Below are 14,075 nucleotides of genomic sequence, written 5' to 3'. Positions count from 1 at the left end.
AGTAGTGTTTACTTATGAGGATTACCAAACAACAACACGGAGGCTGCTGTCCGAACTACAGACTGTACGTCAGCAAACTTTATTACTCCTTTCAACCTTTACAAAGGCAGCACATGCAAGAAACATTCTTTCCGTTTTTACCTTTCACAATAAACCCGAGACATATGCTACGCTGTTTTGCAGAGGGAATTCAATTGAGTATTAACTGTATACTCAATTAGAGTTGGAGGAAATCTTAATAAATAGCTTACAGTAGCTTAGTGTTACAGCTTTTCCTGGGACGTATCCAGAGCTAACCCCCATCCCTCCACTCAGCAGCCTGGAAACCAGACAGGACACCTTTTGGTGCTTTTGAGGAGCTGCTGCATTTATTTGTTCTCAAACTGCAGAATCTAGCTGCTGTACAATCACTTCATATCTTCACCACTAAACGTTAACTCTCCTCTGCTCTGATTGCTCACTCTTTCTCGTCCGCTCACACCACATCTTCCATCACTTTCTTGCTCTCTTCAGCATCTGTCCTACTGACATGGTAGATGTGCTGGCGCGAATATCCACAACTTTTATTGAAAACTGTCGCAAATTTGCATCGCTGCCGGTGTGAATTGTTTTGATGTGAAATATTCACAGCCGATTATTTTGCATATTGGCGTCGCTTATTCTTCACGCCCCTGATGTGTAACTGTCTTAAGTCACACATGTGTAAGTCACAAGTCTTAACCTTCACCGTCTTGAACAAGTCCCAAGTCACTGTGTTTAGAATCAAGTAAGGCTGTACCAACAAAAAGGGGTGTAACCTCTCGGTTGTTGTTTTTTTGTTTTTGTTTACAAGCACAGACCAGGTAAAGCAGCCGTTAACACTGCAGGGGCCCATTTCAGGAAGGAGGTTTAACAAACTCTGAGTCTAACCCTGATAATTGAGTTGATTTACCCTGAGATGGAAAACTCTGAGTTTTCGGTTTCAGGCAGCATGAATGGAGCCATGATACTACGATTTACCATGGTAACAACCACAAACAAACTGGTGGGCAGAAATACTCATGCACACATACAGCGAGTTTGAACATGTATTTAGTTAAAAAAGCAACACAGTGGCTGCTGCAAAAGAGAGCACGAGGAAATAGGAACTTAAGTTAAACATGGAACGTTGAGGTTACTAAATAACGTTAGCGTTAGTCAACTGACAAATATAATGTAGCTAGCTAGTTAACTGTTATATATTTAGCTAGCTAGCTAACATTATGATTGGTGCATGGTTCACATTCAAGGCTAAAGTTACATAAGGACAGTCTTAATGTAGGCACATAAACGGCAAATGCTAACGTTATCCCTGCTGACATTTTTTAAATTGTGAAACATATGCAAGTGTTATCTTAACTCGTGTCCAGTTGATATCTCTGAAAAACTGCATGTAAATAAAAAGAAAAGTATTACTTTACCTTAAGTGAAAGCTGAATGTGAATCATCTTGGAAAAGTCCAGTGACTGACTACTGCGTTTCATTGGTTATCCACACTGTCTCTGCGTCGAGATGAGTTTGACGTTAGCACAGCCCCCCATGAAGTCAAACAATATCATTGGTCAAGATCGTCTCAGCCCAGCATGATTCATCCAATGATTGTGCAACATTCAATTATTTGAATCTGCACGCACTTTCTTGATATCTGAAGCACATAGACTAAAGAGACCATTTCTGTTTACATTTCTGTTTTTTCCACCATTTTAAGGTCTTACATCGCTTCACGCTCAGATTATCAATGTTCACGTTGATGCTAGAAGCCTTGGTTGAACTGATGCCCTAGCATCCCTTCCCAGTCTTTCCATATTGCTAAATTAAAAAAAAATATATAGCACACCAATGTAAAGCTTTATTCATACTGTGTCCTCCCTGTCTTTATTCACCGTATATTACCTCAGCCCATGAAAAGCTCTTTGTTCCCTTTGACCTGTAGAAATTGGGGAGAGGCAAAATGATTTGAAGGAGCAGTAGACTGCACAATGACCTTGCATTTTGTTGAACACCGTGACTCACTTTGGGTCTTAATATTAAGAGAAAATTGTTTTAACAACAATTTTAACTTCATAAGGAAAAGAACCTGTATGCTACATATTCTATTTGAAGTACACCAAATACATAAAAAAAGAGGCATATTAGTTTCTGACTGTGGGGAATTGGGAAAAACAGTAAAAACTTCCCCAAATTTCTGAATTGCTTATTTTCATGACATTCACTGAGCCTTGCCTAAAACAGTTTGGAGCTTGTATTGGAAGACTCCAACGTTTTTAAAGTGGATTAACAGCCTTTTATGAAAAGCCTACTCCTTCAGTTTTGAAATGAAATCACAGATAATTTCTCAAATAAGCATAATGTTGCAGATAGGAGGGGACACACTTTCCTATCAACGCAGGGTTGAATTAAACTGTATGAGGGTTGGAACTAGCGGAACAAGTTAGGTTAGGTGGTGTGCAAGTTAGGCAAGCAGGTACATACTGTATTTGAGGTACTGGTGTGCATTAATATTGATTTTCTACCCCTTATAAAAGTGTAGCATAGCTGTGGCACAGGCAATCCATTTAACTTATTAATGTTACACCTAAATGAAACACACATTGCCCAATATGTGCATCAATGCCTGTGTAACCATTGCAAGTCAATGGAAATTGTAGTGTAATTTCAGAGGCAGGGCTGGTCAGATCACCGAGGTCATTTAAGGTACCAGACATGCATGAATATTCATTCTACCCCACATAAGAGGGAAGTTCATGCTCTGAGCTGTTTGCATGACATGGACAGGATAAACATCAAAAGCCAGAGTGGACACAGTATAAGACATCACCGCAGACATCAGCAAAGTAAGCAGTCAATGGAAAAAGATGTTGGGCCATGAATCTGAACTAGGCCCATGGCCTCCACGGAAGTGAAATGAGGCAAGAACATCAGATGACCCCTAAAATATTAGGATGGTGAAGATGTAGGCTTACCCAGGCTGCAGGCTGCCTGGCTCTCTGTGTACTGTATCGTCATCCTGTAGGCCTATAGGGTTGTGGGCCCATGTGATGTGAACTGTGGCTGCACGATTCTTTTGTCAACTAATTCGCCAGACCAAAACATGATTATATAGTGATGAGCATATCACAGACTTGGACTAAAATAGACATCATGTACATCCAAGGCTTGTAGTTTAGGTTGACTCTTGTCTCTTATGCATTCCCATAACTGAAGCTTATGGCTTTGTTTCCACAAATATTTAGGTGAAAGAATGTTTATTTTTACAAAGACAGATCTAAATACAGCATCTTTGTCTGCATTGGCCCCAGTGGTGATTTGGTGCAGTACAGCTGTTAAGCTTGTGTGCTGCCAAGTTGTTTTACTGTTTGTATTACCATAAATATGCTTGCAAAATATTACAGTAGTGTAGTTTCTAATATAATTACATTGATCCAACTATAATTGAGAACAATTGCTTGTGGGCTTTTGCTGTGGAGTTGTTGAGGCCATGCAGTGAGGGTTCATGTCAGCCTCATTCAATGCATTAAACGGGTATGGCTGGTCCTACCTGTCTCAGTACCTCTGTTAACCCCTCTTCAAATAACTGCAAAGCTAAATACAAGTCCTACTCTATTGCTAGAATTTAGTAGACTTGCATTAAGAGATACTGGACATGATGATATTTGACAGCGATTAAAACTAACACACAGTATGTATGAGACCACATTGAATAAGCTAAAATGGACCCCTATACATCATACCAATATATACCCTCTGAAGAGTCTCTGATGCATATATTGGATAGTTAATTGTAAATACTGTCAAATATTTTTACAAAGTAAACATACAGTACATTAATGGGATAAGTCTGTAGATATATTGAATAGTTGCTTTTAATCACTATAAAGTATTGTTTGTATAAAGTAAACGTGATATATAGTATATTAGATAGTTTCTTTTTAACACTATACAATATTGTTTATATAAAGTAAACCCTTATACATTTACGGGGAAAAGCCTGTAGACATATTGATTGTAATTACTGATAAATAATGTTTATATAAAGTAATGACTATAAAATAATGGTTCTGCAAGTTATTATCACATGTAGTTTGTACAGTAGAAAACCAGTATTAAACAGGAATTTACTGTAAATTGATTGGATAATCATGTAAAATAAATGCCTAAAGCTTTTAAGATACTATTAATGGGCTGTCAAATAGGGTAATTTTACATTAATTTGACATGATTTTTGTGTGTTTTACATCCAGAAATCTGTACTTTAACAGGGAGTTCTTGTGGATGGATTGAATAATCTTGTGAATTTACCAAAGAAAACCGTATGAAAACAGCAGTTTTCATTTAAATTATGTAATTTTAAGGTATTTTGCAATATTGTTCAGTGTTTGTACAGATTTATACATTTGTTTAACATTCTAAATATGTTTTTTGATTACAATTCTTTTTAATTCTACAGTAGTTAGACTGTGAAAATACAGAAAATGTACAGTAGATATCTGTATTTTAAAAAGAAATTCTTTGTAGAATAACATAAGGTTTTTTTACTGTCATTTGACGGACCTTTTACCGTTTTTTTTACGATTGTTTTTTAACGTTTCTTTACATTAAATTTAAGGTTTAACTGTAAAAAACCACAAAGATGCCTCAATTTTACACACCGTAAAATTATGTTTTTTTTGTCTTTTTACATAAAATTCAATGTAATTTAACTTTCAAGACCATTAAGCAATGGAATTATCCTGTTAAACAACTATATTATCTCATTATATCAATTTACAGACTAAAACCTTAATTTAATGGGGTTTTTTTTTAAATAAAAGTATTTTTCTGTATTTTTATGGCATTAACACTTAATGTAGAAAAAACGGAAAAAAATCCGTAAAATTATACAGTGAATTCCAGTGAAATAACTTTTTTTTTAATCTAATCTGTTTTGTAAAACAGTTAATTGAGTGGTATAACATTCTTAAGCTACAGTTTATTTTTTTCATAATGGACTCAATATGAGGTCTGAAGGTAAGTCGGGAGTTGAGCCAAAGGCCCAGATATTTAAACTCCTCAACATTCTCTAGAGGTGTACCATCCAGGACATCATCAGATGATTCCTCAGCATTGTTTTAAAGATATCCAGCTAAATTCAATGATGTGTGCATATGTGTATATTGATCCAATACAAATATTATTGGAGCAGCTTTTATTTCCAGCCTTGGAACATAACCTTGCTCAACATTATGTCATGCAGTTTTCTCCAATAATTCTAGACATGGATCACAAAATAATTATGAAAAAATATCTTATATTCTTGTTTGTTCAATATTTCTGTTTTAGTGGTCTTAAACTAACTCCATTTCCCACAAGCCCAAGACAGTTGCGGGTTAAATGTTACCAGCTTGACAGACGATGAGCATGGAGAGAAAGAGCCAAACTCTGATGCTCATTAGACAGAATTACAGCTAAAAAGTTGAAAAGGTAATATGAGAGCCGAGCAGGTGGATATCATGGATAAGGGAGCTGTAGTTTTTTCAGTCCAAACTGTTGTGGTAGTTGTAATCATCTTAGAATATGGAGGATATGGAGTTTAAAAACAAAAACCAATGAGAGTTTCCATGTAATCAGTAGTGTGGCTAGAAGCTAGTGGAGCAGCAGCTAGCCTGGACTTGACATCAGGACTTTGCCTCTCTATAGACCTACATTATTAGCTTCCCAATTCATTTTATTATGCCTTCTGAGCAGCCCATCTTCTGAAAAATGCTTATGTGCAACAACTCTAATCAGACAAAAGGACTGAGTAAGACCATTCAGACAAAGAGACAGAAACACAGTCAGACAGGCAGACAGCTTCCATCCATATTGCATACGCCACAGTCTGCTGTCCTGTCAGCTCCCCTCATAACCATTAGTGGATGAAGTCATGGCCATGTGCTAATTGTCAGTGACAGAGTAGTGAAGGGAGGGTAATGGGGGCAGAGAGGGGGTTAGAGAGAGAGAGAGAGAGAGAGAGAGAGAGAGAGAGAGAGAGAGAGAGAGGCAGGCATACTGACAGACAGACAGATAGACAGAGAGCTCATGGGAGAACACCTGTCTGCTGTGTCTCCTCACACTTCTCTCTTAATGAGCACCAATATCATTTTCTGTCTTCTAATTGAAGAATGTGAGAGGAGAGTCACTGGACTGTTACTTATTAGTGAAAGAGGGTTTTAATGAGCAAAATGTGTGAATCACTTTGACCAGTCTTCTTACTGCAGTGTTTTACCTCGCATATTAGCCAAAGAACAATTCAAATTCTACTGATTGTTAAAGATTGCAATCAAAGTTAGTGCTTTCTTCTTTAATTCTTTAATTTTCCTTATAATTATTTGGAGAGGCAGAGTTAATACGGCCCCTGGTGACTGACTGCTGAGGGCCATCACAGTCAGTAGCGATCAATAAGTAATGCTAAGTCAACAGTCACACCTTCAGCAGCCGCTGGTCTGTTTTAGCACAGCCCAACCATGCTAATATGAAATTTGAATCATCCTCGGTATTAATATTTTAAAAGGTTTTTAAACACTGTGTATTCTGAGGACTTGTTAGCATTCCAAGCATGGTTTATCCTCAGTGACGTTATTTGACCTCAGTGGTGACCGGTTACACAATTAAAGCACAATTATTGATTAAAAAACACACCATGGTTGCATTTTCAACACAGCATGCTAAACAAGTTCCATTTCTATGAAAAGGTTTTGTTCGGCAATTCAACATGTGTGTTGGCATGGTGTGTACTTGCTAACAGTCAACAACTACAGCTAGCTTGGTTGCTAACCGGACAATGAATTCACACATTTTATTTAAGAGACGTATTTGTACCATTGGGTACTAACAGCTTCTTCAGATTGTCTGAAGCGTTGAAAATATTCTAAATATATCGTACCCTTAAACTGATATTGATTTTTTAGGTGGCTAAAATACATTTTGCTGCTGTCCGTGCTGGCCCCTTCCACAGCAGTACATTGCTTAGCTTCCTGCCTGCTTCTCCAAAACTCGAGCCGTGCAGACCACCATCTACTGTATGTAATACATTAACTATGTAGAAGTACCTCATACAACCACACTTCAAAAAATCCAAACCACCCCTTTAACTCCTCAAGGATCTGCAATAAGGGAAGAAAGAGTAAGATTTACCCTGAGTATGGTAAGAGTGGCTAGACAGTACTGACATCCCCTTTATTTGTAGAATAACTGGCTGACTATGTGCTAATAATGTGTGGGCATGTTAAAGAGTGGAAAGCCGACAAGCAGCTCTGAGGCATCACAATCCAGAGACCACACATCTATAGTCTCTGTGAAAGAGCATGTGAGGCAGAATCTCAGGAGCTCTGAGAGACTCAGAAAAACTGCAGGTGTAAAAATGTATCTCCCCTTTCATGCTTTTTTTACCCAACATAGATCTTAGAATGTTGCATTTGTCTGGATCTCGACACCACAGAATCCTCTAAAAAAAGTTTGAATCATATTTCAAAGACATAATTAGAAAATGGTTTTACAAATATATTCCTACTTTTTGCCCCTGAGTCCTGACAATGCGGTGCCTGCAATCTGCAAATGTGGTGCTCTGTAACAGGCGTGGAGGCCAGTTATATATCAGGGTTATGGTGCCAGTGAAGTGTACACAGATAGCAGCCCAGTGGTTATGGCTAAACAAAAACAGGAAAGCTATGGTTAAGTGCTGGGTGGTTTGCAACTCTGCCATCATCATCTCGCTGTGTGGCTTCGAACGTCCTCACATTCTCACTCTTCGTCTTTTGTGCAACATCCCTTTTCTGAACAATATGAGGATGATTGGGGTGATAAATTCAGAGTAAAACAACAACCAGAGCCACACCCAGCATGGTGTGGCCACATCGCTTTCACCCAACCTCAATCTTAAACCAAACACTGGCACTGAAGGTTTTTCATTGCAATCTAATTTTGGCTTCATGGTGTGTTGGTCTATGTGGGTGTCACTCCTCCCTCACTCTGCTTCATCTTGGTTTTCTTGTCAGCGTGTGTGTGTGTTTGGGTTTGTGTGTGTGTGTGTGTGTGTGTGTGTGTGTGTGTGTGTGTGTGTGTGTGTGTGTGATTGTGTGTGTGTGCCTGTGTGCCCTCTTTCTCTCTATTTCATTAGAGCTTGTGTGACCCCATCTCTGTTGCCTTCAGCCTCATTTTGGCTCCATTTTGGTTTACTCCGTCTTGTGCGTACACGTGTGTGTATGTTATGTGAGAGCACGCTCACATACACACACACACACACACACACACACACACACACACACACACACACACACACACACTTACTCCTCCACCCCCTCTGTGTCTCATTCCCTCTTTGCTCTGTAATAAGAGCAGCTGTGGTTGACGCGAGGCCAGGTCTGATTCAATTGCAGTGCAGGACTTAAGGCTATTATCCTCTGTACACTGGAGGAGGGAAGCCCGGCTGCTGTAGCACAGCTGCTAACAACAACGACAGGTCTGATGCTGCCTTCCAGAGTGCAGGCCATTTCAGATACGGAAACAGCTCTTAAAAGAACATTTTCACACAGGAAACTTGAGCCTAAACACTTTGACTTATTAAAACTTGTTGCATACTTTTTCTCCCCTGAACAAACAATGGCTAAATTGCTAGAAAAGCTGGAGAGCAAACATTGGAATCTAATTCTACAAATAGTATGATACTAATATTAGCATAGCCTAATTCTTATCTGCAACTGTTGCAGAAATACAGAGTTCAAACAGATCGCATAGATGTGGAAAAAGAAGATGCGCAGCATTCAAAATGTGGATTTAGAATTCAAATGTCAACATTATGAATGAAGCATCGAACCTATTTATCTGTCTTACTTATTTTCTCCATAATGAATAGATTTAGCCACTGCCTTATTTATGTGTAACAAACTCAACTGCTAAGATGTAGGAGCATTAAAAACGATTTGTCAATTACAGGAAACAGGTCGGAAAAAGTCTGTTGGGACAAACCATGCAGCCTAACATGTCAACATTCAAAAAAAGGTAAGTTAATGCGAATTTTACATGATCAAAGGACGTTGATGTAATGCTAACATTGCTTTCAGTTGGCTATCATCCAACATGGGGACAGCTTTGGCCTTTGAATGCTCAGAAGAAGTACAAATGTAAAATGCACAACAAATATGAGACCAACATTTTACTGACAAAAATTTGTCTAAAAGCAACTAGAAAAAATAAAATGACTGTGACTGACTGTGAATGTGATTAAAACTAATCCACATTTTAGATAATCTGCAACCGAATCAAAATCCGGTGCCAAAATGAACACTGCTGAATTTTTTCCTCTTAGCTACAATTTGTCTTGCTGCCACACTGCCACACTCCTACACACTTTCTTGTGTCAATTACAGGCCATTGTAACTCGAGGCGACATGACAGACAGTGTCTGTCAGAGGGAAGGAACAGTATTTTCTCTCCCCTGGTTTTTCTGAGTGCCACTGGAATGCCTGGAGGAGGAAATTACGACCTATTGTCAAGCTGGGAATTTCCCACGTCTGACTTTGAACTGAAGGCAGCATCGTTCTTAGACAAGAGTAGCATAGACAAAAATGGTTAGAAAAGACAATAGAGACTGACGGGTGTATAGTAAAAGGTTGTTGTGGCAAGAGAGGTGGGTGTAAACGGGAAAGATTTAAAAATTAAAACGGGAGATAGCAAGAGCAAAAATATAGAGAGAGGCAGAGAGTGGCTACACGGTGACATGTCAATCAGGACAGAGGCTTAGCAATGCTAACCTAGGCACTGTGTACATTAAAATAGCCGTTAACTTGTTTTTGGGTGTTACACAATAAGAGGGTCAAAGTTTAAGATGAGTTTTCACTTTAACACTGTATCAAAGTGGATTGGAACGCTTTGGTCGTCGTTTTTCGTCATCGTAAAAATGTCTCCTTCAGCATTTGGTAGCACCTTGTCAACCAAAGCTAGCTAGCCTTAACTGGTAACTCACATACATGCCGATGAACGGCTTCACAACGGCAGTCCACAAACCAATGGGTGACGTCACTGATGCTGCATCCATTATTTTTACAGTCTAATGTATAGACATGCTATGTAGTATATAAGCTATGTCTTGAATTTGGAGGGTCAGTTGACAAAGCTAACTACTATAAACCTACTGTAGCTACATGAGCTATGTCGTGTTTGAATTTGGAAGGTTAGTCTTCTATCTAATGTTAACTAAAATGAATACATTGTGGCACACTAACAATATATATATATATATATATATATATATATATATATATATGTATGTATATATATATATATATATATATATATATATAGAGAGAGAGAGAGAGAGAGAGAGAGAGAGAGAGAGAGAGAGAGAGAGAGAGAGAGAGAGAAAGGCAGAAAGAAAATGTTTGAGAGAGGAAACAATTTGAGAGAAAGCAGAGGAAAGATGGAGGAAAATTTGTGATTAAGGGAAGGAGGTGGAGACAAGCTGAGGACCTCTACAGCTTAATTAGGTACAGAAGGAGGAGACACCTGCCAGATGAACACCCCATTGGGCCATCCCATTCTTTTTTTCTCCCTTTCACAAACATGCAGCTCTTAATGAAAACGCAGAAAACAACAACACTTAAAGCCAGGCATCTGTCAGCCGGTGAGGTCCATGCTCTGCCGGTGGGAGACCCACCCCAAAAACCTCCTCCTCCATCAACCCCAGGCGGATGTAGCCTATCGCTATGAATAATGTAACAAGGAGGGGTGGAGGCCACTGGGCGTGTGCGCAGAAAAAAAAAAAAAAAGAGGGGTAGTTCCACCTCCTCCTTCACCCACCCCCTTCTTTTTCCATTCTCCTCCCCTCCCCTGTTCACCCAACCCCCTTAGCTGCCGGCCGCACTGCAGAAGGTCAGAGAGAGAAGAAGAGGAGAGAGGCAGAGACACAGAGCGGCAGAGGGAGAGACAGGGGTGGGGTGCTTGGATGTACATGAACATGCCAAGAGGAGAGTGCGTGGACGAGTGATGACAGCCATGCTGAGCCCAAAGATCAGACAGACCAGGAGAGGTAGGACTCGGTTTGTTTACTTTCATAGCTACAGACCCTGCATTGGCTGCTTATTCATCCATCCTTCCATCCATCCATCCATAACTCCACAGTGACATATCATATCCTATCTGACATGGAGAGAATGTGTTAGTGATGCTTTTACCTGCACTTTTACAAATATATTGCATTTTGAAAAAAGTGATTTTTGTCTTAGAATTCTGATTTTACACAAGAATATGCCTGCAGAATCACTTTTTCTCCACTCCATCTATTTTCCTGCTACAGTCACATATTTCTGAATGAAGCGGCAGGTCTGCCCACGCAGGAAAGCTTCAGCGTTCATTAGCATTCTACTACAGCTGGCCAATGCTGCTGGTGTGAATTCTATTAAGAGGAGCGTGCAGCATCTCTAGTTTCTTCACTGCAACGGTCAGCACTATCAGGCTGCTGTCAGCTGCTGCTGCTGTGTGTTTGTTTGTGTGTGTGTGTGTGTGTGTGTGTGTCTGTGTGTCTGTGTGTGTGTGTGTGTGTGTGTGTGTGTGTGTGTGTGTGTGTGTGTGTGTTTGTGTTCGCTCACTCCGCACGTACTGTGTGGATTGACGAATTAATACTATGCGTGCAGATGTGTGTTCTTCCTTCCTTTGCACTCATTGCAATTATACAGCTGGATCTGATTAAGATGAAATGAATAGTTACTAAGAATGGGAGAGTGATGTGTAAAACCTGGATTCAATCTGTATTTGCATATACTAAGAGCAGATTCAACTGGCTTGATGAGTAAGTTTGTACTGTACTTTGTACTGTATCTTGTGAATAAGCACTTAATTGATTACAACATCACGTTCAGGGTGCATCAAATAATTTCAACATGATGGCTTAGCAGTGCCATTAAGTAAACATTTAAGGTTTTGGAAATACCACTCGTTCTTGCTGCGTTTCTGTTAAGACAGTGAAAATTAAAGAGATTAAAGCGACTCTATGATTCAGCGTGAGAAGCATTCTCTGCATACCTTCTGCAAATTGGTGCCTTACTGCTGACAGTATCACATTTGTTGCATGGAGCCCGTGAATAAACGGATATGTGACAGATGTTGTAGTGTAGTAGATACTCAGCAGAGGTTAAAGCAGGTCAAGAAAAAGACACTGGACCAGTATGACATTTAAGATGGTTGAACCCTGTCTGACTGGCAAAATGTCAGAAAAGGACACTCAAAATATGAATCAGTAAAACAAATGTCATTGACTTTTTTTTATTGATCATTCATGGCTGGGACATTCATGATGCTGGAAGGTCAGTGACAAGATAACTAGCTTAGATATAATATGCTATGTTTGAGTTTCGAAGGTCAGTGACAAGCTAATTAGCTTAGATATGCTACATATAAGATACAGTATGACTTTTAAATTTGGAAAGCCAGTATTAATTATGATAAATGGTATCACAGACTGTATATGAAGATGGATGACGCATCTCCACTTCCTCCCACTGTTACAAAAGTGAAGCCAAAATATCCCGAATACGGGCGCTACAATCTTGTAATTTTGGAGCCAGAATCTGCGCAGTAGTGATTGGGAAGTGGAGCCGTGGCATCAAAGTCCCGCCCATGCACACGCCCAGCCAATCGCGAGTCGATCCCAGCTATCAATCATGACATTTCACCCTTTTCTTGAGCATCAAATAACTAACACTAACATGGAAGAAGCTGAATTTATGACCTACACTGCAACAAGCCACCAGGGGGTGATTGAGATGTTTTGGCTTTACTTATACAGTCCATGCATCTACCCCTGGTATAGCCATGCTATAAGCTATGTATTGTTTTAATTTGGTCAATTGTTTACAAAGCATAAAGTTTACAAGCATAAATGTTGTGCCCCTGTAAAAGGGGAAAATAGAATTAACCACACGGACACGATGTTGCTTCGCTGAGCTTCGCTCAGATCCAGTGTTGTAATGTATTTTTTTTCACTAACATCATAATAGCAGGTTTACAAGATGTAACAACCCATTTTCTCTATTCACAACACAATAATGTCCCTTTAAGTATCTCAAACAGTTTTTGTAAGTAACAGTGAAACAGTATTTTCACAAACAAACAAATATATATCGTAGCTGCACCTTGCAAAATACTTCTGCTATTCATTTATTATTAATCCAGAATCATCTACAATCTTACTCCAGTTGCACCAACACCAATGATTTGCTTCTGCACATTTAACACTGTAATAGTCAACACTATTATTCTTAAACTGCAGCAAAAGCATTCTCATACAAACAGTATAGAACGAGTGAACACAGGCAACGGCGGTGTTACATTAACGTTAGTACCACGCTTCACCTAGCTTCACGTGACGCAGTTAGCCTGCAGGCTACAGTAGAGCAACACATTTACATTCAATCCTCTAAATTCACATGCTTGAGTTATCACAGTAACTAATATTTTACTCCCTTTCTTCCTTACAGAATTAAAACACATATACATTGATCAAACATACCACAACCTTCGTTCTTACCTGTAAAAAAGGGGAAAATAGAATTAACCACACAGACACAATGTTGCTTCGCTCAGGTCCAATGTTGTAATGGACGAGCGGAAGCCACACATTCCCCTACACAGTAAAACTGCAAAATGTCATTTCAAGTGCATTTTTCCCAAAATCTTATAGGTATCTTAGACAGCATTTTAAACACATCTTTTAAGCCTCTTTTATGTGAAAAGGTCAGAGCAATGGATTACCGATCTACAGACCATAGTGCATTTTAACTCAGTAAAGAAATTAATGACCATCTTTTTAACCAAGCAGTGCAATGAATTACAGCATTTTAACTTAGCAGTTTTAACTTTTATGCACATTTTTAAGTATCTTTTAACCTATGTATATATTCCCATTCAATGTATTCAAAATATCACTGTTACATAAACAGTATCGTAGTAAACAGTATTACAGTACTGCATATGGGCTACTGTGTCTTGTTTGAATTTGGAAGGTTAGCTTGTCTTCTATCTAAGGTTAGCTAAAATGGCTACATTGT

This window comes from Sander vitreus, chromosome 21 (genome assembly GCF_031162955.1).
Source record: "Sander vitreus isolate 19-12246 chromosome 21, sanVit1, whole genome shotgun sequence".
Lineage (NCBI taxonomy): Eukaryota > Metazoa > Chordata > Actinopteri > Perciformes > Percidae > Sander > Sander vitreus.
Note: the sequence above shows the minus strand (reverse complement) of the source record.